The sequence below is a fragment of the Microcebus murinus genome, chromosome 5 (assembly GCF_040939455.1).
Source record: "Microcebus murinus isolate Inina chromosome 5, M.murinus_Inina_mat1.0, whole genome shotgun sequence".
NCBI lineage: Eukaryota > Metazoa > Chordata > Mammalia > Primates > Cheirogaleidae > Microcebus > Microcebus murinus.
This window is the reverse complement of record NC_134108.1, coordinates 33,810,881-33,835,910: the sequence shown is the minus strand read 5'-3', so window position 1 is coordinate 33,835,910 and position 25,030 is coordinate 33,810,881.

Genomic DNA, 25,030 nt, shown 5'->3' with positions numbered 1-25,030 from the left:
AAAAAATAGGAATTAAAGGTAGCCAGCTCCTGGTTTAACTTCAATAGGTCTTTTTACTCCAAAATGAAGACAATGTCACCCATTTTATACCATTATTATGGACATTAAATAAGATGATGTTTGACAACATTGAGCCTAATATCCATTATTTAATTGATGCTCAATTAATATATGAACTGTCTCTCTCTACACCCGGTCCTTCTACTTCCACCCCAATTATCTCATTTACTTATATTATTTATCTTGGTGGATGATGTCACCTTACATTCTCTCAACATAACCAGAAATCACTGAGTCATCTTCCCTTTGTACCATCAAATGCAACTGCAAGCCCAATTGAACTGATCCCTTCAGACCCATTCAAATATGTCTTTTTATATTGATTCCTGCTGCTATGTCCTTGTAAACCCTAGCAAGAGTTCCAGTTTTAGACTCCCACAATTCACCTTCAATAACCTTAGTCATTTTTGCTTTTTAAAATGAAAAATCATATCATTTCCCTGCTTAAGCTCTCTTAGCACTGCTTTAGTCTGTCCAAATATGAGAGAACTGTGCAATTCACAGTGGCTCCCCCAGTTATTCTATCTATGTATTCAACTCTTGGGGGAAACCACTCCTCCTCCCTTCCTATTGGCTCATGATCTAAATGGAGATGTCAATCTCTTACACATATCTTTCTTCTAGTATTACAATTATGGTTCAACAGTTGGGCACTTGACCTACATTTAGCCAGTTAATGTTTAGCCTAGGTTCTGGAGTAACAACAACAACCAAAGCATATGCATTTCAGTCCATAAGGAAAAATAAGCAAGTAAATCAGTACATGATTGCTCAATGTGAAGAGGGTAATGGTGGAGATTCCACTCTAATACAAGGAGTGATAAGAATGCAATTCTTGACCTTGACACAGGTTAGCAAATAGATTGGTGAAGGCAGTGGTCAGAGAAAATAAACCTTTAGAGGAATTGAAAGAGGAACAGGAACCAGTCATTCAGAGAATGAGGGGACAAGTAGGTTCCAGGCAACATTACATGTTAGAAAACTACAATAGCTTGACTGCAAGGGTGTAGTTTTATAGGAGGCAAGGGAGAGCTCCACATCAATAATAAAGGACCCTATTTTCACAGACCAGTAGATTTTAATCTTCATCCCCAAATGAGAATGCTATTACATTAACAAGAAAATTTTTAAGAAGAAATGTGAAGATATTTACTTTAGAAATGTTATTACTACACTAGCTAGATTATATATTGAGGATGATTTATATAAAATCTGTTAGACAACTTAAGGGGATAATGTTTAAAAACTAGATGAGAAATGGTAAAAATTTGCTTCAGGGAAATCCAGATATTAGAGAGGAAAGAACAGAATAAGAAGGAGGCAAAATGATAGGACCTCATGATTTAGGAGAAACAGTTTATGGGGGAACAGGACAGTTTAAGATGCAAAATAGGAAATATCTATGAAATGTTCCCATGTTAATGTTCAGCAGTGAGTTCTTAGCTGGAGATAATAATAATCATATTTGGTGCTAATTCAAACAATCTGCTTTGATGTTTCATCCAAAAAGAGTGAAAAGAACAGGAGGTGGAGGACAGACAACTCTGAAAAACTAAGGGGAGGATGGAAAAACCTAGAATAGTCAAAACATATGCTTTTTCATTTATATGGGGAATGATTCAGACCTCCTTTGCTTTTTCACATGCTTTGTCATAAAAGTAAATTTTGAGTATACTTCTATTACTGCACTGATGAAAACACATTGTGATAATTTATATATCCATTTTATCTGCTAAGCTTGATGTCTTAGAATGCTAAGCTTTGTTAATTATCATAATCTATTTAATTTACCTAAAATATAGTAGATAATAATTCTTGTTGAATGACTTATTAAATATATTCAGAAGTTATATATGAATTTTATCACTTAGGTTTCATTCATATTATAGTTTATAATCATACCTGTGATTTTATTCAGGCGTGAAATGAATTTTACTGAAGACAAAAATGCCTTTTCCCGTATGCTGAAGTCATTTGAGAGACTTGAAGCATCTTGTTCTGTGAGTAGCCTGTGTGGGAAACCCCCTAGGAATTTTGCTGAACTTTCATAGTGTAAGCGATATCTTGCTGCCTCACAAAATTCCATGGTAATTAAAGTATCCTCAGTAAAGTCTCTTTCAGTTGTTGAAGAATACTGGGATCTGAAAAACCATAATTAGCAACATAAGTTATAAAATATTTCATTGTAAGTACAAATTAATGTCCAACTGTGTGTTTGCTCCCATATTCTTTATGGTTACTATACAATTTACTGAATAGCTGTCTCACCAGAATCTACAATTTCAGAATTTACAATTTCAGAATCTACAATTATAGAATTAGTCCCTACAATATCTTCTATACTATAGTTAGTTGAAACTCTCTTGAACAACAAGAGAGAAGGCTAATTGTGAATTATAATTTTAAAAAATTATAGCATGTGGCAATCCCTCTCTTACTTCCATAAGATTTATTCTTCTTGATTTCTTGTTGCATTTCTTTTATATCTAATTTCTACCCTACTCACTTCTCACGGCATCAGTTGTTTTCCACAGAAGCTCATAGAATGAGTAAAGTAACTCAACATAATGAGTAGAGGGTTATCGAATAGCAATTTCTGAGAATTCTGTAACAAAATACATTGTTGATCCTAATGTTTATTGCATGTATATTATTAGAATTCTTTTAATTCATAGGGAATAAGGAATGGATTAAGAATTTGCCATAGTAACAATTTGCCATAGTAACATAGAAAAGCACCTTCTTGTAACAATTTGCCATTGTAATATAGAAAAGCACCTTCTTGGATAGAACTGGTGAGAGAGTTCATGGCAAAAACAAAGAAAAAATTCAAGGTTTCTTTTAATGCTATCCAAACTAGACTTTAAAGTATCAAATGGCAGGCTACTTCTTTTTTGCTGAGAATAATTATACAAATTTAATAAAATATAAAAAACATGTTTGATGGCATCAGAAAGGAAACAAATTTTGAAAAATTATAAGATAAAAATCTAGGCAAGAAGAGAAACCATATGGGGAGTATAATATATGTGGATATTTTTCCAGTTGAAACAATAGATGATTTTGAAAGTTATGGCTCAAAAGAAAAGATGAGAAGAATCTTTTCTTGGCAGAATTATGGAATCAGAGAAAAAAAATTATGGTTAATGACTAACTAAATAGGAAAGGCCATGATATACATTCCTATATTTCATTTAGAACCACTAAAAACCACAAAATAGGTTTGAGAATGAATGAGAAATAAACTAATTGTCACAAAGACTAAAGATCATCTTTGAATAATCATAATCCCTATTAGTAGTAAGGTGATGTGGTTCTAGCCTGACTGCCAGGAGCAAAAATAAATTCTCTCTGGAGCAAGGTAATACTGCCCATAGACAAAATTATCTCTACAGGCTTCACTTGCATTGTCCAGCACATAATTCAAAATAACCAAATAAATAAGAACATAGCAATTAGTTGGAAAGTGATAGGAAATGCATACACACACACACACACACACACACACACACATGCACACTTGACAAAACCCAAAGGAGATCCATATTTTGAAGCTATCAGGCATGGACTTTAAAATAGCTATGACAATAAAGTGCAAGTTCATAAATTTCAGAAGAGAGGTTAAAAATATAAAAATATATCAAATCAAAGTCCCAGTAGTAAATATATAATAAGTTAAGATCTCAATGAATGCGGTTAACAGCTTAGTAGATATAGCAGGAAAACAAAAACAAATTTCGCATTGAAAGATGAGAAAGAAGAAAATACCTACACAAAAAAACAGAGATAAAAGTAATGGAAAGTATAAAAATCACCAAGGAGACTTATGGTACATGGAGAAAGGTCCATTATATATTCAAACTAGAGAAGTTTCTAAAGGGAAGAATTTATATAAAGAGACAGAAGCAATATTTGAAAACATAGTGATTTCAAAATTTCCAAAACTGATGAAATACATCGAGGTACAAATTCTAGAAGCACTACAAATTCTGACCAGACTCATCAAAGCAAATATGTCTAGGGACTTCAAAGTAAAATTATAAAATACAAAATAATTTAATTAAATGAAAATATTATCTAAAAAAGATCAACAATAAAATTAACTTCTTTCTTCTAGATATTAAAACCAGAAGTCAGAAGAAATTGAATAAAAGATAAAAACTTCTACAATAAAATATAGCTCTCTATATGCATACATACACATATATATGTATATATAGTAACCTATAAATTCACAAAATATTCATATATAATTCATAAAAATATTCTTCCAAAAGGCAAAATCAGAATATTTTAGACAAACAAACATTGAGAGAATTTGTCTTCACAGATCAGGAAGAAAGGAGTTTCTAAAAGGATTTTTTTAAGCAGAAGGAAAGTATACCAGAGGATAATTTAGAGATGCAAAATGAAAATAAAAAGAAATGAAAAAATAAATATGTAGATATATCTAAACAAATATTTCTTTATAAAACAACTATTTATAATAATATTTATCATGGTACATTATGACAATAGTATATTCTGTGGGAAGGGGTGAATAGATTTGAAATGTTTTTAGGTTCTTGCCCTTTTCAGGAAGAAGTAAAGTCTCTATATTAAACTTTAATATGTTATTAATGCCTTATTGAGGGTAAATACTAAAACAATGTTGAAACACACCCCAAACTAACTTGACAAAGCACAAAGTTGCTTGTTAAACACCTACATCCTTTAAGTACACATGGGATATTTACAAAACATGTTAGGCTAAAAACTAAGTCTCCACAAATTTCAATGGATTTAAATCATACAGAAACTTTTTATGCATCACAATAAATTCATAAAAAACTAGAAAACTTAATATATTTGTATAAATGATTATGTAATGTAAGTAACATTAATATGGGTCAAAGAAAAATTCATAATGAAAATTAGAAAATGATATTTATTAAACCTAATGAATATACAATATATTAAAACTTGTGGAATATAGGTAAAACCACAACTGAAATAAATCTACAGTCTATGAGGTATATAAATTATCTAAATTTTTATCTTTTGATGTGACTAAAAATAAAAGCAAATGAAACTAAATTAGCAGAGAGAAGAAACAAATAAGGATAGGAGCTGAAATCAATAAAATAGAAAATTAAACTAAAATAGAATTCTAAATGTCAAAAATTGGTTCTTGGAAAAAAAGTGACTTCACTACCAAAGACCAACAAAGACTTAAGAAAGAAATTGCACCAATTTTACAGAAAACCTTTTAGAGAGGTGTTTTTCAACTCATCCTCTGAGTTAGTGTATTCATTATAGTCAAAGGTAAAAAGATTTTATAGGAAAAGAAAATTACAGGCCAATCTTACTCAAGACTATATATGCAAAATTATAAATCATGTTGGTTTATGCAATAATGTATAAAAATGGTATATTATGGCCAATTTTGTTTAGTGCAGAGATGGATGATTTATATACTATCTGAAAATCAAATAATGTATTTTTAACATTAACAGAAGAATGAAAAAAATCATGCAATTTTCTAAGTCTAATGATATTCGATATGCATTTGTAGAAAAAATTGTAGCAGGAAAAGAAGGGCAAGTGCTGTTTGACAAAAGTTATCTATCAAAATCCTAGACCTGGTTTCATCACTTCTATTCAACCTTGTACAGCAATGTAATAAGAAAATTAATAAATGTCATGATTTGAAAAGAATAAACTCTCAGTATTTACATAGTAAATTATTTATATATAAAATGTGAAAGAAAAACATCGTATAACCTATTAGAATTGGTAAGTGAATATAGCAAAATCTTTGGATATTAAATTATATAAAAAAAATCACTTGTATTTATATATACCAACCAAAAAAAGAAAAATTAATTTGCAAAATCAATGGTTATTAATAATACATAAAATCGTGAAGCATATAATAATAATTCTAATGAAATATGCTAAAAATTCAACATGGGAATCTATAAAACATCATTTTAAAATATTAAAAATGTATAATTTTAGGTTTAATCACATGAAATGGCTGTTTCTATAGATCAAAAACAGTTGAATATTAATTACTTTATGTGGGTCAACCTAAAACATGGGGTAAAACTTAGTGGTGTAAATTGGCGTAAAGGTGTAAATTGTCCCCAAATTGATCTATAGATTAATGCAATACCAGTCCAATTCCCAACATTTTTTTACACTAGTAAATGTTAAAAAATTAATTCTCAAATTTGTAAGGAAATACAAAGGGCCAAGTATAGCCAAGATGATCTTGAAAATGAGTCACAAATTTGGAGGAGTTACAACACCAGATAATATATTATTATAAATAAGTACTAAAGACATTGTAGTATTTATGCAAGACAAATGAAGCAATGGAAAAAATTGAGTTTACACATACACACATTTACACAATAAAATACCAAGAGGTTTAAGATCTTCATAATCTTGGGATAAAATTTTTTTTTCTAAAACCAGAAAAAAGACTAAATGACAAAGGGAAAAATTGAAAAATCAGTCATTTAAAATTTTCTACATTAGACATCACTAAAAGAGTAAACTGGCAAGCAGGAAATAAGAAAAGTCAGTACTTCAAAGTACTTCAAAACATTTTTGGTTTTTGGTGGTGAGGGTTGGTGCTGCAAATTGAAATCTGGCTCAGAATCTTACCATCCTACATGCATAGCTATTTCATATATATATATATATATATATATATATATATATATATATCTCATCTGAAATCTAAGAGGAGAAATTGAGTGTATGTTGCATTCATAAAAAAAATTGACTCAACATAACTACTTTATGATGAATTATACTGTCAGAGAATGTTCTGGAACTTTCTCCTGAAAGAAGTTTACACAGCCAGTCATTCTTTCATCTATCTATATCCTCAATGATGGACCAGATGACTCGTAAGATGAATTGCAAATAAAAATGAAAAAGGTATTTCCTATGACATTCTGGAAAATATGAGAAATAAATATTTGAGGCAACAAAAACTTATACATCATGGTTTACAGTGCCAGAAAGAAATTAACAGTTAATTGTATCACAAAGACCAAATATCTTACATGTCAGTGAACTTTGATTTTCCAACATCAATGGCTGCTTGATGGGCCACCCACATGTATAATATTGCTGTATCTTGATCTGTGTCGTACACAGGACTATCTCCAACGATGGAGACTTGCTTCCTGGACTGCAAATACTACAAAATGAATAAAGTGAGCTATGTGAATTGAAGAATTCAAAATCAAATTAAAATCCATTTAATCACTGATCTCATGAATTCTCGAAATAGATTACTGTGAAATACTAGTCTAGCTGATTGCCTAGAACAGACTGATCAAAATAAATTTTAACACTTGAAGTTGTCATTTAACTTTACAAGCAGATATATGCTGATTTACCAGTATAGACAAGCATGCTTTGAAAATTACTGTATCAATTATGCAAAAACTTTTTTATACATTATATTAATTTCTTATTAATTATCCATTTAGTATCATCTCATGATACAAATGGGAACACTTCCAGAGTTTTGGGACATCACTCTATACTTATATGTATGTAAATATGAAGTTTAGTGAATTTTTAAATCATAAATCCAGTGAGGTATCTTTAGTGTCTTCATCACACAGAAAAAAGATCATTACATTTTTTAAATTTTTATTTATTATGGATACTTTTACCTGATAAAACCTTTTGGCTGCATACATAGCTTGTGGGTAGGATGCACAGCATTCTTCAATCGAATAACAGAAGTTAGATCTGTATTCCTCTCGAGGTAATAATTCTATCTCATGTGGTACATTACTCAAAATCCCAGAATCAATTGCAGCAAAAAAATACAAAACAATCACATAAAAGTTGATACCTGAAATGTAGAAGAAGATAGGTGTCCTAGAATCAACAACTATTCAAAAGAGGAGTTACCATGTTTCCCCGAAAATAAGACCTACTCATAAAATAAACCCTAGAAGGATTTCTAAGGATTTGTGCAATATAAGCCCTACCCAGAAAATGAGACCTAGTGATGGGTGTGGCTACGCAGAGTATCTGCACAGCCCATGCATTTCGTGGTGGAGCGGTAAAGAAGATGAGCAGCCCTTCTCATCTGTCCCATGAGAGCTCTATCGCTCAACATGAGAGATTGGGGCCAATGGTTCTAAAGGAAATAGAGTTGCAAGAAATTCAGGATGGAATTCGGGGTTTGGAGAGTTATGATGATGTTCCAAAAGAAGACAACTTAACTATATTTGAATAAATGTAGATTGTTGTACCGTACTTAAAAAAAATAACACATCCTCTGAAAATAAGCCCTAGGGTGTCTTCTTGAGGAAAAATAAATATAAGACCCTGTCTTATTTTCGTGGAAACATGGTAGCAAAATGACTAAGACTCTGCCTATATAACTTAGTAAGTTTATCCCTCAAACAATTTTATTGAATTAGTTGGTTCTTGGAAATTCATGGGACTAGGAGAGCTTAGTCCCATTCAGGAAACTTCCACATCGGGGGCTCAGTTTGGGTACAGATACTTGTACATGAATTTACCTAATTCAACCCAGTTCCAAGTTATTGATGTTCTGATTTATTTTGTCTCAATTAGGAAGTATACAATGAGGTTTGGATGAGAAAAACATTTACCTTAGTGTGAGTGTATTTGTAGATGATGCTCCATATATGTTATTTGTGTAAAGCCTTTGCTTAAACTGAGGAAGAAGTTTTGGATTAATTATTATTTAATTAATTATTCTATCCTTTCAGTTTAATTCTATCCTTTCAGATTAATTATCCTTAATTATTCTTAATTATTCTATCCTTATCCAATTATCTATCCTTATTTTCTATCCTTCTATAATTCTATCCTTATCCAATTATCTTTAATTATTCTATCCTTTCAGATTAATTAATTATTCTATCCTTTCAGTTCTTTTAGATAATCATGTTTCTGAATCCTTTTCCAATGGATCTTCAATGCATTTCCTTAACTTTCTATTCAGTTTTTTTGTTTTTGTTTTTTGGTTTGTTTGTTTCTTGATGCTATCTCATTTTAATGAAGTGCTTACTCTAGTTCTCGTTCATGTTCTGTCTTTGAACTGTTTATCTACTTCTCAATCCCTACGTTCATCTGTCTGCCAAGATTCTGGCAGCTCCCAGGCCTGGGAGCTAAATCTAAACCTCAGGTTGGTTTCTGTGGTCACAGGCATGACTCCATTCTTTCTGTCCAAGAAACACATCCTCCCATGTCTCTGCTTAGCAACCAGAGAATAATTTTGATTCTCAATCTAGCTGTCAAGGAGACATCAGGATCATTATTCTATTCTGTAGGTGGCAAATAATTTCTCATTTTTTAAAGCCTGGTATACTCAGTGACCTCATTCCACTTATTTGTACTTTTACCTTAAATCTCAAAATTGATTCAGTGATTGTTTATAAAACTTTACTTTGATCTCTCTGAACTGGGCCTGTGTGAATTTTATTTATTATGAAGTATGACCATTATTTTGAAATGTAGATTTAACAGATACGCCTTTAAAAATTCTATCCCTAGTGGGTTTTATGAATAAATCTTTGTGAAGCAGTAGATATACAGTTATTAGAACTAGCCTATAGAGAAATTGATCTTTAAGCACTAAAATAAATCTTGCAATTAGAGATCTGAAATCATTGTCAAGGTTGGATTTTTTGTTTGTTTGTTTGTTTGTTTTGAAGATTGGGAGTTTAGGAATGCAAACTAGCACAGTGATCAAGAAAACAGATTTTACAAATAGAAGTATGAGTGTTTGGAATCTATTACCAAATTTGCGCAAAGAAGCAAATTATTCAAACTTCTGTTTGATTGTCTGTATTGTGGGGATATTATCATTAATATTGTGATAAGCATTAAATTAAACCATGTCTCTGAAGGGCTTAAGGTGCTGGAGTACAGATGGTTTGAAATAAATAGTAGCTAGTTGGGAAAGGGGCTGAGAGAGCAACAGAGACTCTGAAATGCTGAGTATCTTGAAGGATCATCTTCTTTAATATCTAACTAAAATTAATAAGGTGCTATGCATCATAATTTGGAAATGGCCATAATAGAAGTTATCTTTCTTGGTTTCTTAAATTGATTAGTTCCTAGGGAAATTACACACACAAAAATTGCATACTTTTACAAAGGAAATATCAGGATTTAACGTCATATATCCTACACCGTATAAAAGCAGAACAAGCCTTATGGCTACAGATCAGTAAAGCATGGGGCAAGTATAGCACTTACCTGCCCAGCCACTGTTGATTGATATGCAGCCAGGTGCTCCAGCCTCGTAAGCACAGACCGAAGTATTGGAAGGCTCCGCAAATCGATCTGTAGAGTAAACACAGTAGGTACCTCTAAGATAAAAGTTTGAACTTTTAGTAGAAAATCATGAGAAAGAGGGGGAAAGATGCATATGCTCCCCTTCAAAGAATAGAAATCCAGAGTTAATTCTTGCTAATAACTTGGTTCATTTATAGGCTTTCCTTCTTGCAAACTTTGAGAATTGGAAGCTTCTCAGAGACAGTAGTCTGTAAAGAAGCCTTGTTTGCTGAGCAGTCACTGATTCTTCCCAAACTAACAGCTGCTTGAAATAATTAATATCTACAAGTAGTGATTTTTGGTACCAAGGTATCACATTCTAATACTCATTTCATTCTATGTTCAGCCTGAGTTTCTTGGGGGTCTAGTCGCTTCCAAAGAAGAAAATTTGTAAAAGAATTTCATGCAACTGGGAAGCTGGTCAAGCTAGAGAATCTTATTAGTAATAAGAAAATTGGTTCAAGAAGTAGAAAGCATAAAAGCCAGATAGAGAAATTCACCTAAACACAGGAGAAAAAAAAAAAAAAGAGAGAGAAGAACTTCCTGGAAACACCAAGTCCCAAGCTGAAGCATCACATCTTTACTTAGTTTCTTCATCCTACTTATTTTAGTATAAGAAATGGTTTAGTTACTAGAACTGTTCTTCCTTGTTTTCATTCCTTTCTTCTATCTGAATCTAACAACTAATAGAAAGAAGACCATGCATTGAATGCCATGTCTTAAATTCTCTTTCCATTGACATTATATGAGGCAAAGACCAGACTTTTAAGGGAAAGTCTGCTCTTCGCTTTATTTTGTATGAAATTTCACCCCAGAAGCTTTTGTCATATTTTCTGTAATACTCCCACTTTATGAGAAAAAGGTATGACTCATATTTCTCTGAGAACAAAAGCTATGCCAAACAATTTTACTGCAGAAAAGAGTCATTAGTTAGGCCATAAGAAGTTCTGAATACTGGCAGATAAATGCTCGTATTGACTGTACAATCCACTCTGTGAGTATTCAAATAGTAATATTTAAACACATTAGCTATAACAACACACTTAGAAAAAAGCAAGCTTCCTTGCAAATAATTAAAATGTACATACCTGTTCTGTATAGATCTCCATAAAATAAAGTGATTCCCCAGTGTATATTGCCTTTGTTGTTTTGTCCAAATTGAGCAAAATATTTGTTTGTTTCTGTTATAAGGATCTTGTGCATTTGCAGTCGATCCATATATTTCCAGATATCAATGATTGTTTTGTTATTCTGTACTGGAAATTCTGCTATGTCTCCATTAATTTGATCCCAAAAAGGAGGATAGCTGTCAGTTACCTCTGAGACTGACCCTGGATTTGGGGCCATTTCTACAGCAAAGAAGCTGAGAAATAGAAAAGTGGGGATCATCAAAGAAGACCACATCTTCTCACTGCCTGTTCTGTTTAAGCATAAGTCTCAAACAGGAGCAAATTATATATAGCAGAAAGGAGCCAAACAATTTTTTTGCCAGTTAGAGAATGGCAAATCAATGAGCAGATAATACACTGAACAAAGAGCACCTGCATAGCTAATGAGCAAATCAATGGTCATCTGCCAATATAGATTTAGTAACTAAAATGACTAACAGCTATTGAAAACTGCTTCAAGTAAATAATTTATATAGATAATTTACTGCAGTTAGTCAAATATTCAATTATTTCCTGTAGCTTAAATTACCTACACACTGTCAATTTTTCTAAAACAATGTCTTATGTATTCATTTAGCCCAAATAAATACTTGTATTATTTCGTAAAAGGTATCTTCCTACTGATCCTAAGCTAAAAAAAAAAAAAAATGAAAAAAAAAATAATAATAATGCTGGAGACTCAGACTTGTGGGGGGAGGAGGGGAAATGGGCATTTATTGAAACCTTAAAATCTGTACCCCCATAATATGCCGAAATAAAAATAAATAAATAAACATAAAAAAAATGAAAGAAAAGTAAAGAGAATATAGGGAAATAAAAGTGCTTTTGCCTGGGGACAGATTAAAGGTTAAAACTAAATTCTTTTCTATGACCCAGTATTGTCTATAATGCACTTTTTTTGGTGGCTTGGTTATCTAGTGGTAGGGAAGAAAGAGAACTAGCATTTATTTACCTTTGATTGCTTGCCAGTCCTTTTTAAATTATTATTTCAAATGATGTCACAATAATTCTTTGAGATATATATTATTGTCACTATTTTAAAATTTATAAAGACAGAGCAAAGCCAGAAAAGATTTAAGTATTATTTTTTCTGGTGTGTACACAGGGCTATAATTATGTCTGTGCCTAAATGGCAATTGAATATATCATAATTCACAGGGCATTGTGTAGAGTACACAGAAGAGTCTTGCCCTATAATGAGTGCTGATCTAGTTTTCACTAACAAATCTTAAAAGCAAGACAGGAAAATTTAAAATAGTTCTAATTTAATTGGTTTCCATTAAAAACATATGTACCTATGCATATATATATATATATATATATATATATAGTATTCATATATATGAATAAAAATGCCTAACTCACAGAACAGTAACATTTTACTACCTAACATTCAAATATTTCTACATGCTAAAGTAGTAAAACATGATCCACATAAGAAAATAAGTCAACAAAAACCAACAGAGAACTGAAAAATATGTTAGACTTAGCAGACAAGGATAGTGAAATACTTGTAACTACAATCTAAATATTCAATAAGCCAAAACAGACATGGATGATTTTTTAAAGGTTAAAAATAAAAGTTTAGACTTAAAAACCACAACATGTTAAGTGGAAATGCATAGAAGAATGTGAACAGCAAATTAGACATTGCAAAAAAAAAAAAAAGATGAATAAATTTGAAGACATAGCAGTAGAAACCATCTAAAAGAAACAGATAAAAAATAATATTTTAAAAAGTGAAAAAACCATTACTTATCTATAGGACAAATTCAAGCAGCTTTCTACCTATGTAATTGGAATCTTCAAAAAAGTGAAGGGAATAAGAAAATATATTTGAGAAATAATGGCGAACTATTTCCAAATTTCATTAAAAATATAAAACCATATATCCAAGAAACTCCACAAAACCTAGGGAAAAAATGAAAACTATACAAAGGTACATGATAATCAAATTATAAATACCAAAATCAGTCATAAAGAAGAAATATTAAAATCAGCCAGAAAAAAAAGTGACTGGAATAATACAAGTAATAAGGGAATGAAGCAACTTCTTTAAACCACTTAAAGGAAAAAAAGTCAACCTAGACTTCCATATCCAACAAAAAAGTTTTTCAAATGAAAACTAAGTAAAAATTGGGGGGAGGCATATAAAATCTGTAATAACACATCACAAGCAGACTTGTACTATAAGCAATATTAATAATGGATGTTCTTCAAGCAGAACAATGCAGATGGAAGAACACCAGATATGATAACTACACGTATAACTATACAAAATCCTTTTAGTTATTATCATCTAAATCTCTTTAAAAGATAATTGACTGTTAAAAAAATAATAACCATGTAGAATGAAGTTTATAGTATATGTAAAAGTTATAACAATAATAGTATGAGGGAGAAATAGAAGTATACTATATCTTGCTTTAAGATAAAGCAAGATTCAATTAAAGATTATGATTAGAGGAACAAGACAAGAATTCCTGCTTTCACTACTTCTATTTAACATAGTACTAGAAGTTTTAGCCACAGTAATTAGGGGAAAAAAGAGAGAGAGAAAAGAAAAGGAAAAAAGAAAAAGATATAGGCATCAAAATTGAAAAAGAAGAAATAAAATTATTTCTATTCACAAATGATATAATCATATATGTAGGACACCCTAGAAATTCTACAAAAAGCAGTTAGAACTAATAAACGATTTCAGCAAAGTTGCAGAATACAAAACCAACAGACAAAAGTCAGTTGCATTTTTACACACTAATAGTGAACTATCTGAAAAAAAATTAAGAAAGCAATTCATTTACAATAGCATCAAAAAGAAGAAAAATGCTTAGTAATAACTTCACCAAAGAGGCAAAAGATTCGTATGTGGAAAACTAAAAAATATGGCTAAAAGAAATTAAGGAAGACACAAATAAATGGAAAGATATCCATGTTCATGGATTGAAAGACGTACTTTGTTAAGACATCAGTACTACCCAAAGTAATCTACAGATTTAATTAAATCCCCCAATAGCCCCAATGATGTTTATTGCAAAAATAGAAAAACTCATCCCCGAATTAGTAACCCAGAGTTAATGTCAGAATCCATAAGTTTAAGGGCTTAGCTCCACTAGACTGCCTAGATTTCAGATGCTAGTCACGAGTATCAGATGCTCAGGTTATCCATTCTTCTGTTTGACTTGATGCCAAAGTTGAGAAATTCCCTTAATTCCTCCCTTTCAGGTTTGAGAATGTGCATAAATAATATAACTGAGAGAGTGAAATGGAAAATATCCTTAGGGCAAGGGGGTATGTGTGTGTGCAAATGTCCCATGCCCTCTCCAGACATAAAGCTAACAAGGGCCCTCTAAGAATAACCTCATTAGAACAGAAGAGGCTCCTATCATGCTTATCACTTAGGAAATTCCAAGGGTTTTAGGAGCTTTGTGCCAGGAACTGGGGACAGAGACCAAATATCTTTCTGTGATACCACACTATGACATCAAAAGCACAGGCAAAAAAAGTAAAAATAAATAAATTAGACTACATCAGAATTTATAATTTCTGTTGATTAAAAGACACAATCAACATAGTGAAAAGGCAACCTACAGAATGGGAAAAAAATTTGCAAATCATGTATCTGATAAGGGGCTAAGAATTCTCACAGCTCAACACCACCACCAGCAACAAGAAAAATAATGCAATTTAAAAATGGGCAAAGGACTTAAACAGACATTTTTCCACAAAAGATGTACAAATGGCCAAAAAGCACAAGGAAATGCTCAACATCATTAATAATTAGGGAAATGCAAGTCAGAACTACAATGAGATACCATTTCACACCCATTAGAATGGTGAACAAACAAACAAATAAAAACCAGAAAATAACAAGTGTTGGAGAGGATGTGAAGAAATTAAAACCCTTGTACCCTGTTTAAGGGAATGTAAAATAGTGCAGCTACTATGGAAAACTGTATGGTGGTACCTCAAAAAATTAAAAATAGGATTGCAGTATGAATCAGCAATTCCACTTCTGAGTATATAGCCAAAAGAATTGAACGCAGAGTCTTCATAGATATTTGTGTGCTGATGTTTATCAGCATTATTTATGATGGCGAAAAAGTAGAAGCAACTGAAGTGTCTGTTGACAGATAAATGGATAAATAAAATTCTGTTTATAGATAAAATAGACTATTATTCAGCCTTAAAAAGGAAGAAAATTCTGACACATGCTACAATATGGATAAACCTTGAAATCATCATAAACGAAATAGACCAATCACAAAAAGACAAATACCATATGATTTCACTTACATGAGGTATCTAGCATAGTCAAATTCATAAAGACAGAAAGTAGAATGGTGGTCAGCAGGTGCTTGCAGAAGGGCAAAGTAGAAAGTTGTTCAAGGGATAAAAAGTTTCAATTTTTCAAGATGAAAAAGAATTCTGGGAATTGGTTGCACAACAATGGGAATATATTTACACCAACTAACTATGCATTTAAAAAATATTTAAAATGGTAAATTTTATGTAATATATATGTTATCATAATTAAAAATTTTTAAAGATTACAATACATGAAAAGCAGAAAAATATTAACATAATGGGGAGAAAAATAAACCAATCTTAATTGATGCAGAACTGATATATATGTTATTAGCAAATAAGGAAATTAAGCCACTTATTACATCAATATTCCAAATGTTCAAACGGCTAAGTAGAAATGTAGAAAATATTTAAAAGACTCAAATAAAACCTCTAGAAATAAATATTACAATGTATGAGAATAAAAGTATGCAACCAATTACATAAACAATTGGTGAGATAACAAATTAGCACCAATAAAAAGATTAGAGAAATTGAAGACATAACAAAAAACTACCCAAAGGAAACATGGAGGGGGGGAAAAGAATAAAAAATGAAAAAGACAATTATTAATTTATAAAACACATATAACTGCATGCCAAAAAATATACATTTTACTGTAGGCAAATATTTTTAAAAGATCAAATGGGATAGCATGGGAACACAAGATGAAATGTAGACTGTGACAAATGAATGAATATACTTGTATTAAATTTGTATGATGTAAATACTGAAGGGTGTGGAGATGAAAAGAAATGACCTAAATAACTTTGTAAAACAATTTATACATAGAATAAGTCTATGTATTTATAGAATAGGATAAACTCTATATTATTCTGCCTAGATAGAGAAAAAAAGAACTGTACAAAAGCACTGTATCCTAACTTGAATTTTTTTTTCTCTCATGGTATATATAGGTTTGCAACTCTGACTTTGTTTATCTATATCTATATCTATATCATCTAATATATATATGTATATACACACTAGGTTAAAAGTGTGTAAAATAAGTAAAAATAATTATAGATAATGAGTGGCTAGATTCTCACTGCTGAGGAAAGAAGTTACAAGTAAGCAAAGGGAGGATACTAGGATGGACACTGTGGTTCTGGATTAGAGTCACAGATATCAGTATGAACTCATGTTTATTTTTATATATACAGATATTTAATAGTGTATGGAGAAATAAATATAGGTATAGTTACATGTGTTAGTATACATATATGTTCTCTAGCTGTGCTCACTGAAAGGGCATATAAGTAGTGACACCTCAATAGCAGTAAAAACATCTAGCACCCAGATTTTGGTTTCTAAACACCATCATCCAATGAAAGTAATCGGGCTCCTTGAAGACATGGCTGATTTTAGGGCTGGGCAGGGGAAATACAAAGTAAGTGTGGGGCATTTTGTAGTGCCAGAAAATAAGAGAGTTGGGGGGAAAAAAGATGAGAGCATGATCAAATACCAACCTAATTGAGCCAGTGGCCTAAAGTAGATCAATTTAAGCAAGAAAATAAATAACAATAGTATCAGATTATAACTTAAAAAATGAAAAGTATGCATCCATAAGTACATGCTGATAGAATAAAATGAGTAAAATAATAAATGAGAAAGGCATTGTTTTACGGAAGAATTCCATTAGTAATTATAATAGGAATGGGAAAAAAAATCCCCATTAGAACATAGCAGTAATAATTACTACAAGTAAGATTTTCTGATCTTAAAACTGTCAAAAAATATTCCCCCCAAATATTAATCACTGTGATTGTTATATTTCTACAGATTTTTTTATACTCCTTCCCAGGTGGAGCTTAATTCTCTTCTTCTTGAGTGTGGGCTTGACTTAGTGACTTCTAATGAGTAGAATATGAAAGGAAAACTTCATAACTTTACAGTAAAGAAACCTAGTAGACACTACCTTAACCAGCTAATCAAAGTTGACACATCCAGGGCTTTCCTTCCTAATGGATAAAAAAAAAAAAAAGTTGACATGAAGTCATATTGATATCATATCCCAAAGGTACTTCACTTTCATGATATTTTTTCCAAAGATATATTGCTTCAGTGTTACCATAAAGAAAATCTGAAAAATATAAATTTAATAAGTAATATTAATATTATATATTCCTGTTTTGATTTTGGAATACAAAAGGGAGACTGACAGTGAATGAGAAAATCCAAATGAAGTCTATGGATTAGATTATTATATTATACCAATGTAGTCTCTTAGTTTTGATAATTGTACCATAGTTCTGTAACATGAGGGCACCTAGGCAAAGAATATATAGTAATTTTCTGTAGTAATTTTGTTATTTGTTTGCAAATCTAAAATTATCTCAAAATAAAAGTTGTTTTTAAGATTTAGTCCACAACTTCAAAAAAGTTGAATGATATCAGATAAATACATAATCACACACTGAGGAGGATTTTATACATTATTTTATGTAAAACATCTATGTTAATTTCACCGATGAATAAAATGAGGCCTAGAATGGCAGAGACTTGACCAGGCATCCAAAGTTTGGTAAATTTCACAGCTGAAACAAGAATAGGCTTTTTAATCCCAGCATCCTCTTCTTCCAACTAAACCAATATATAATACTTCTGTCATTAAAGTGATTATTGAAATATAAAAAACACATAAAAAAAGCAAAACAAAAATTCTTTAAACATCTTTATTGAAGCATATTAAATTTGGCCACAAATTTCTAATAGTATCTTAATCTAGCCATTATCTTAATAGCTAAAATGCAATCTAATTAATTTGATGAATCACAAAAGTATACACACTTTTGTAAATATGGCCAAATCCAGGAAAATGGACAGAGCAGTGCAAAAATTCAAACAGTGAAAATAATACTTACATATGTATGTATTTAAAGGTGTAAATCTTCTATATATCCAGGTATTTAAAATTATGTCTTCTATATATTTAGGTATTTAAAATTATATCTTCTATATATCCAGTATAACATGTCATTATCTTTAAATTTCTGAAAAATAATCGCTCAATTTCCTACATGCTTTATAACTTTTCTAATCTCATTTATATATGTTTATTTAAACAACAAAAAAGGCAATAAAAGGACACTAGAAAAATGTGTGATGCTGCCTTATTTTTTCTAAAAATGTTTAGCTGACCAGTGCTAATTATTACTAAACATTCAAAAGTACACAAAAGTGTAATTTTTTAAAAGCCTACTATCAGTTTTACCTGAATAAGAACACTCAATAAAATTGTGCTTCTCAGAAGCTATTATTCATGAAAAAGATAATAATATACACATTAATTCTCTTAAATATAATATAATTTCCAAACAACAATATCAGCTCTGCCTGCTCTAGGAAACATATAACCAAAATGCTAAGGTCTTCCTAAACCAAGGGTGCATAGTGTTAAAGTCATCCAAGTTCTCTTGAGGATACTGTACCAATATTGTTGGACTTTAACACTTAAGAAAATGTTAGAGGAAAATGAACGTACTTACTAGAGCATTTCACATACTATTAGTGATCAAGTTATTTTTCATGATTTAGTAAACAACTTTGCTAGTATAAGATCAGTGTTATTACAAATGTGTCCTACAACTCAATGGTAAACAACCCATATGTACCAGATCTTGATTTGGGGCAATTATCTTACAAGGTGTAAAGTTCTAATACCTCAAAAGTGTATGATATATTATTAATTAATATACCATATTCCAGAAATAAAAAGAAAGCTGATGACAGCTTAAAGGATTGTGGTAACAGAAGAACATATATTGGCTTAGTTGGAAAAAGAGAAAACCATAGGTTTTCAGAATCACAGTTGATATATGCTCACCTTAGGCTCTGGTAAAGGAAAGAAGCCCCCTCAATGCCCACTGCAAGTTGACCTAATTTGGTTTCTCCCACCATGTGACATCTAGAATAATTTTTAAAAAATTAGAATAGAATAATTTTTTTAAAAAAAAGACATCAGGGTCTACAGCATAGGCCAAGGAATGTGAATCTTCTTACTAATCTATCTTTAAAGAACAGGTTGTACACTTGACCCTCGTGACAAAAGCCCATAGGCTCAAACCGTTTACTGCTTTTGCCCAGATTTTATCTCCATAGAGAAACTGGCCTCCTCAGTAGATTTCTCTGCAGGCACAAAATGAAGTGTCCAGAGGACATGAATGTGCAGCCAAGTTGGCTTTTCTATTCTAAATACAGCAATCTGTTCTATGTTTAAAATGAGGTGGCACTTTTGTTTTTGTGCTTGTTTTTTTTTAACTTGGTCAATGTGAACATGTCACCCAAGTTCCATCAACACTGGGTGCAAAAACAAAATTAACTTTTTGTCAATAAAGATAAGCCACATCCTGGACAAGATGAGTTAGCTGAGGAGTTCCTGCCTGAGGAACTGGCCAGCTTTAACTCTATCAAATTGCCTTTTAAATGATTCCATTTGTTTGATTTTCTAATAATTGAGAAAACATTTGCTGAGTGCTTATTATAAGCTAGGTAGACACTGAGTTAGGGACTAGGAATATAAAAATGAAAAATATGTTAATTCCTAGTATGGAACTACAACCAGTTTAGGAAGCTAAGTTGATAAGTGAACATGGCTTGTGTAATAAATGCTTCCATACGGGTGAGTACAAGGTACTCTGGGAATACAATAAAAACATTTTAGTAAGGAAGAAAAGTCAGGTAGTATTTTCCAATTCAGATCCACATAGGCTTGCAGGGAAGGGAGTCCTCCCTAAGAGTACTGCCCTTTCCTAAGAAGTGACAATACTGGTATTTAGTATGGGGAATAGTGTAAAAGATCCAGAGAAATGCAGAAAAGTCACACACAAAGAAAAAATTGTCCCATATCTGTGATCACTTAAGAACTCATGTAGTTGCAAATAGGAAATTATCTGAGTCTAAAATGATTTTTGAATTTTTTTGAATTTTTAAATTTTATTTCTTTATTTCAAAGTATAAAAGGGGTACAAATGTTTTTGGTTACATGGGTCACCTTTATTAATATAATGCTTGAGTCCAGACTATAAGTGTGCCCATCACCCAATTAATGTTTGTTGTACCTATTAGATAGGTTTTTACTCGTCTCTTTCTTTTTTCTCCCTCCCTCAAGCTTGATTTCCACTAAGTTTTATATTCCTCTGTGCATATGTGTGCTCATCAGTTAGTTCAAGTTTAATAATGAGTACATATGGTATTTGTTTTTCCATTTCTGGGATCCTTTCTTGGGACAATGTCTCCAGTTCCATCCAAATTGCTGCAAAAGGCATTAATTCATCCTTTTTAAGTATGAGTAGTACTCCATGTATACATATACCATATACCATATTTTGTTACCATGGATTGATGGGCACTTAGATAGATTCCACATATTTGCAATTGTGAATTGTACTGCAATAAACATTCAAGTACAGGTGTATTTTTGATAAAATGACTTATTTTCCTTTGGGTATATACCCAGCGGTATATACCGGATTTGCTGGATCATATGGTAGATCTACTTTTAGTTCTTTGAGGAATCTTCATACTGTTTTTCATAGAGATTATACTAATTTTCAGTCCCACCAACAGTGTATAAGTGTTCCTTTTTCTCTGCACCCAACCAACATCTGTTGTTTTGGGACTTTTTAATAAAAGCCATTCTAACAGGGGTAAAGTGATATCTCATTGTGGTTTTAATTTTCCTTTCCCTGATGAGTAGGGATGTTGAGCATTTTTCATATGTTTATTGGCCATTTGCCTATCTATTTTTGAAAAGCTCTGTTCATGTCTTTCTCCTAGTGTTTGATTTTTTTTTTTTTCTGATTTGATTGAGTTCTTTGTAGATTCTGGTTATTAGCCCTTTATCAGATGTGAAGTTTGTGAATGTTTTCTCTGATTCTATAGGTTGTCTAATTGCTCTGTTGATTATTTCCCTACCTGTACAGAAGCTTTTTAGTTTACTCAAATCCCATTTATTTATTTTTCTTGTTGCTGTGATTTCAAGTGGGGTATTAGTCATAAATTCTTTGCTTAGACTCATATCTAGAAGTTTTTCCTCTATAATTCTTGTGTTTTCATGCCTTATGTTTAAGTCTTTTATCCACCTGAATTAATTTTTGTGGGTTGTGAGAGATAGCAGTCCTGTTTCATTCTTCTTCATGTTCCAATGTTCCCAGCACCATTTATTGAATAGGGCTTCATTTCCCCAGCATGTGCTGTTGTCTGCTTTGATAAAGATCTAGGTAGATGATTTCATATCTGGGTTCTTTATTCTGTTCCATGGTCTATTTTTGCACCAATACCATGCTGTTTTGGTTACTATACCCTTATAGTATAGTATGAAATCTAGTAATGTGATATCTCCAGATTTATTCTTTTTGCTTAAGATTGCCTTGGCTATTCAGGCTCTTCTTAGGGTCCAAAAGAAGCATGGAATTAATTTTTCTAAATCTGTGAAATATGTTGGTATTTTGATGGGGATATCATTGAATCTATAAATAACTTTGGGTAGCAGGATATTTTAACATTTTTGATTCTGATATTTTAACATTGTTGATTCTGCTAATGCATGTGCAAGATGTCTTTTTCCATTTATTTGTGTCCCCTGGGATTTCTTTCCTCAATGTTTCATAGTTCTCCTTGTAGAGATCTTTCATCTCCTTGGTTAAGTATCTTCCTAAGTATTGTATTTATTTACTTATTCTTCTGACTTTTTTTATTAGACTCTCAGGATGATTGCTATTGGTATATAGAAATGCTACTGATTTATGTATATTAATTTAGTAACCTGAAAGCATCTGAATTTATTTATCAATTCCAGGAGGCTTTTGGTGGAGGGTCTGGGTTTTTCTAGATGCAAGATCATGTTATTAGTGAAAAGCAAGGTTTAAACTCCTCTTTCCCTATTTGGATGCCCTTTATTTTTTTCTCTTGCCTGATTGCTCTGGCTAGGACTTCCAGCACAATGTTGAATAGAAGTGGTGACAGTGGGTTTGTCTTATTCCAGTTCATAGGGTGAATGTTTTTAACTTTTCCCCATTCAGCATGATGTTGGCTTTGGGTCTGTCATATGGCTCTTATAATTTTGAGATATGATCCTCCTATACCAGTTTGTTTAGGGTTTTTATCATGAAAGGGTGCTGGATTTTGTCAAATGTTTTGTTTTTTTTTTTTTTTTGGCATCTATTGATTGATTGATTGGCATCTATTGATATCATTGATTTTGCTTCTGTTCATGTGGTGAATCATATTTATTGATTTGTATTTGTTGAACCATCCTTGCATTCCTGGAATGAATCCTACTCAGTCATGGTGGAAATTTTTTTTTTTTGCTACACTGTTGAATTCAGTTTGCTAGTATTGTATTGAGGATTTTTGCATTAGCATTCACATGGGATAGTCATAATACCTGTCTTTTTTTGTTGTGCTCTTTCCTCACTTTGGTATCAAGGTGATACTGGCTTCATAGAAAAGTTGGGGAGAATTTCCTTCTTCTCTGTGTTATAGAATAATTTCTGGTGTATGGATACCAGCTCTTTGTTGTAGGTCTGGTAGAATTCTGCATGAATCCATCTGGTCTGTGGCTTTTTGTTGTTGTTGTTGGATGATTTTTTATTACCACTTCAATTATGTTGTGGATTACTGGTCTGTTAAAGAATTCTATTTCTTCCTGAGTGAGCCCAGGGAGCCTGTGTGTTTCCAGGAATTTTTTCATTTCCTCTAAGTTGTCTAGTTTAGGTGCATTAGATATTTTACAGTGTTCAAGGATGACATTTTGTATTTCTGTGGTATCAGTTTTAATGTCTCCTTTTTCATTCCTGATTGAGCTTATTTGGGTCTTTTCTATTCCTGGTTACTTTAGCAAGCAGTCTATAAATTTTGTTTATCTTTTCAAAGAACCAACTTTTTGTTTTATTGTTCTACTGTATTTTTTTGTTTTGTTTTCCATTTCATTTAGTTCTGCTCTCACCTTTGTAATTTCTTTTCTTGTGCTGGATTTGGATTTGGCTTGCTCTTCCTTATCTAGTTTCCTTAAGATATGACATTAGGTTGTTAATTTGTGATCTTTGTCTTTTTGATGTAGGCTTTTAAGGCTATGAATTTTTCTCTGAGGAATGCTTTTGCTGCGTTCCATAGATTTTGATAGCTTATGTCCCCTTTGTCATTAAGTACAAAGAATCTTTTGATTTCCATTTTAATTTCATTCTCTACCCAACTACCATTCGGCAGCAGGTTGTTTAATTTCCACGACTTTGCTTAAGGTTCAGTGTTTCTCTTGTGATTGATTTCTAGTTTTATTCCACTGTGGTATGAGAAGATACATGGCAATTGCAATACTTCTATTTATTTCTCTGCTTAGCTCTAGGAAAATTTGCTTTATGTATCTGAGAGCTGCTGTGCTAGGTGCATGTATATTTACAATTGTTATATCTTCTTGTTGAATTCCTCCCTTTACCATTATATAATAATACTCTTTGTCTTTCTTTACCTTTGTTGAGTTAAAGTCAATTTTATTTGATATGAGAATGGTTATGCCTGTCCTCTTTTGTTTCCCATTTGCATGAAATATTTTTCCTCATCTTTTCATATTGAGTTTGTATGCATCCTTATGGTTTAGATGTGTTTCCTGGAGACAGAAGATTTTGCAGTTGTGTTTTTTCATTCATTCAGCCAACCTATGTCTTTTGAGTGGTGGATTTAAACCATTAATATTAAGAGATACAAGTGATATGTGGGATGCTGTTCTGTTCCTCATGTTGGGTAGTACCTTGTTGCTTTGTGTTCCTTCTTGTGCTATTGTTTTATAAGAGTTGTGACCTTTAGCTTTTTGGGGTGATTTTATACTGATGGCATCTATTGTGCTGATTCATGTACAAGGCATTTCTGAGTATTTCCTACAGTGCACATCTGGTCATAACAAATTCCCTCAGTGTTTGCTTGTCTGGAAAAGAAGTAATTTCTCAATAAAATATGAAACTTAGTTTTGCAGTATACAAGATTCTAGGCTAGAAGTTGATCTGTTTAAGAAGATTGAAGATGGGGCCCTACTCCCTTCTTGCTTATAAGGTTTCTGCTGAGAAATCCACTATTAGCCTGATGCACTTTCCCTTATAGGTCAGTTGTGTCTTTTGTCTTGCTACTTG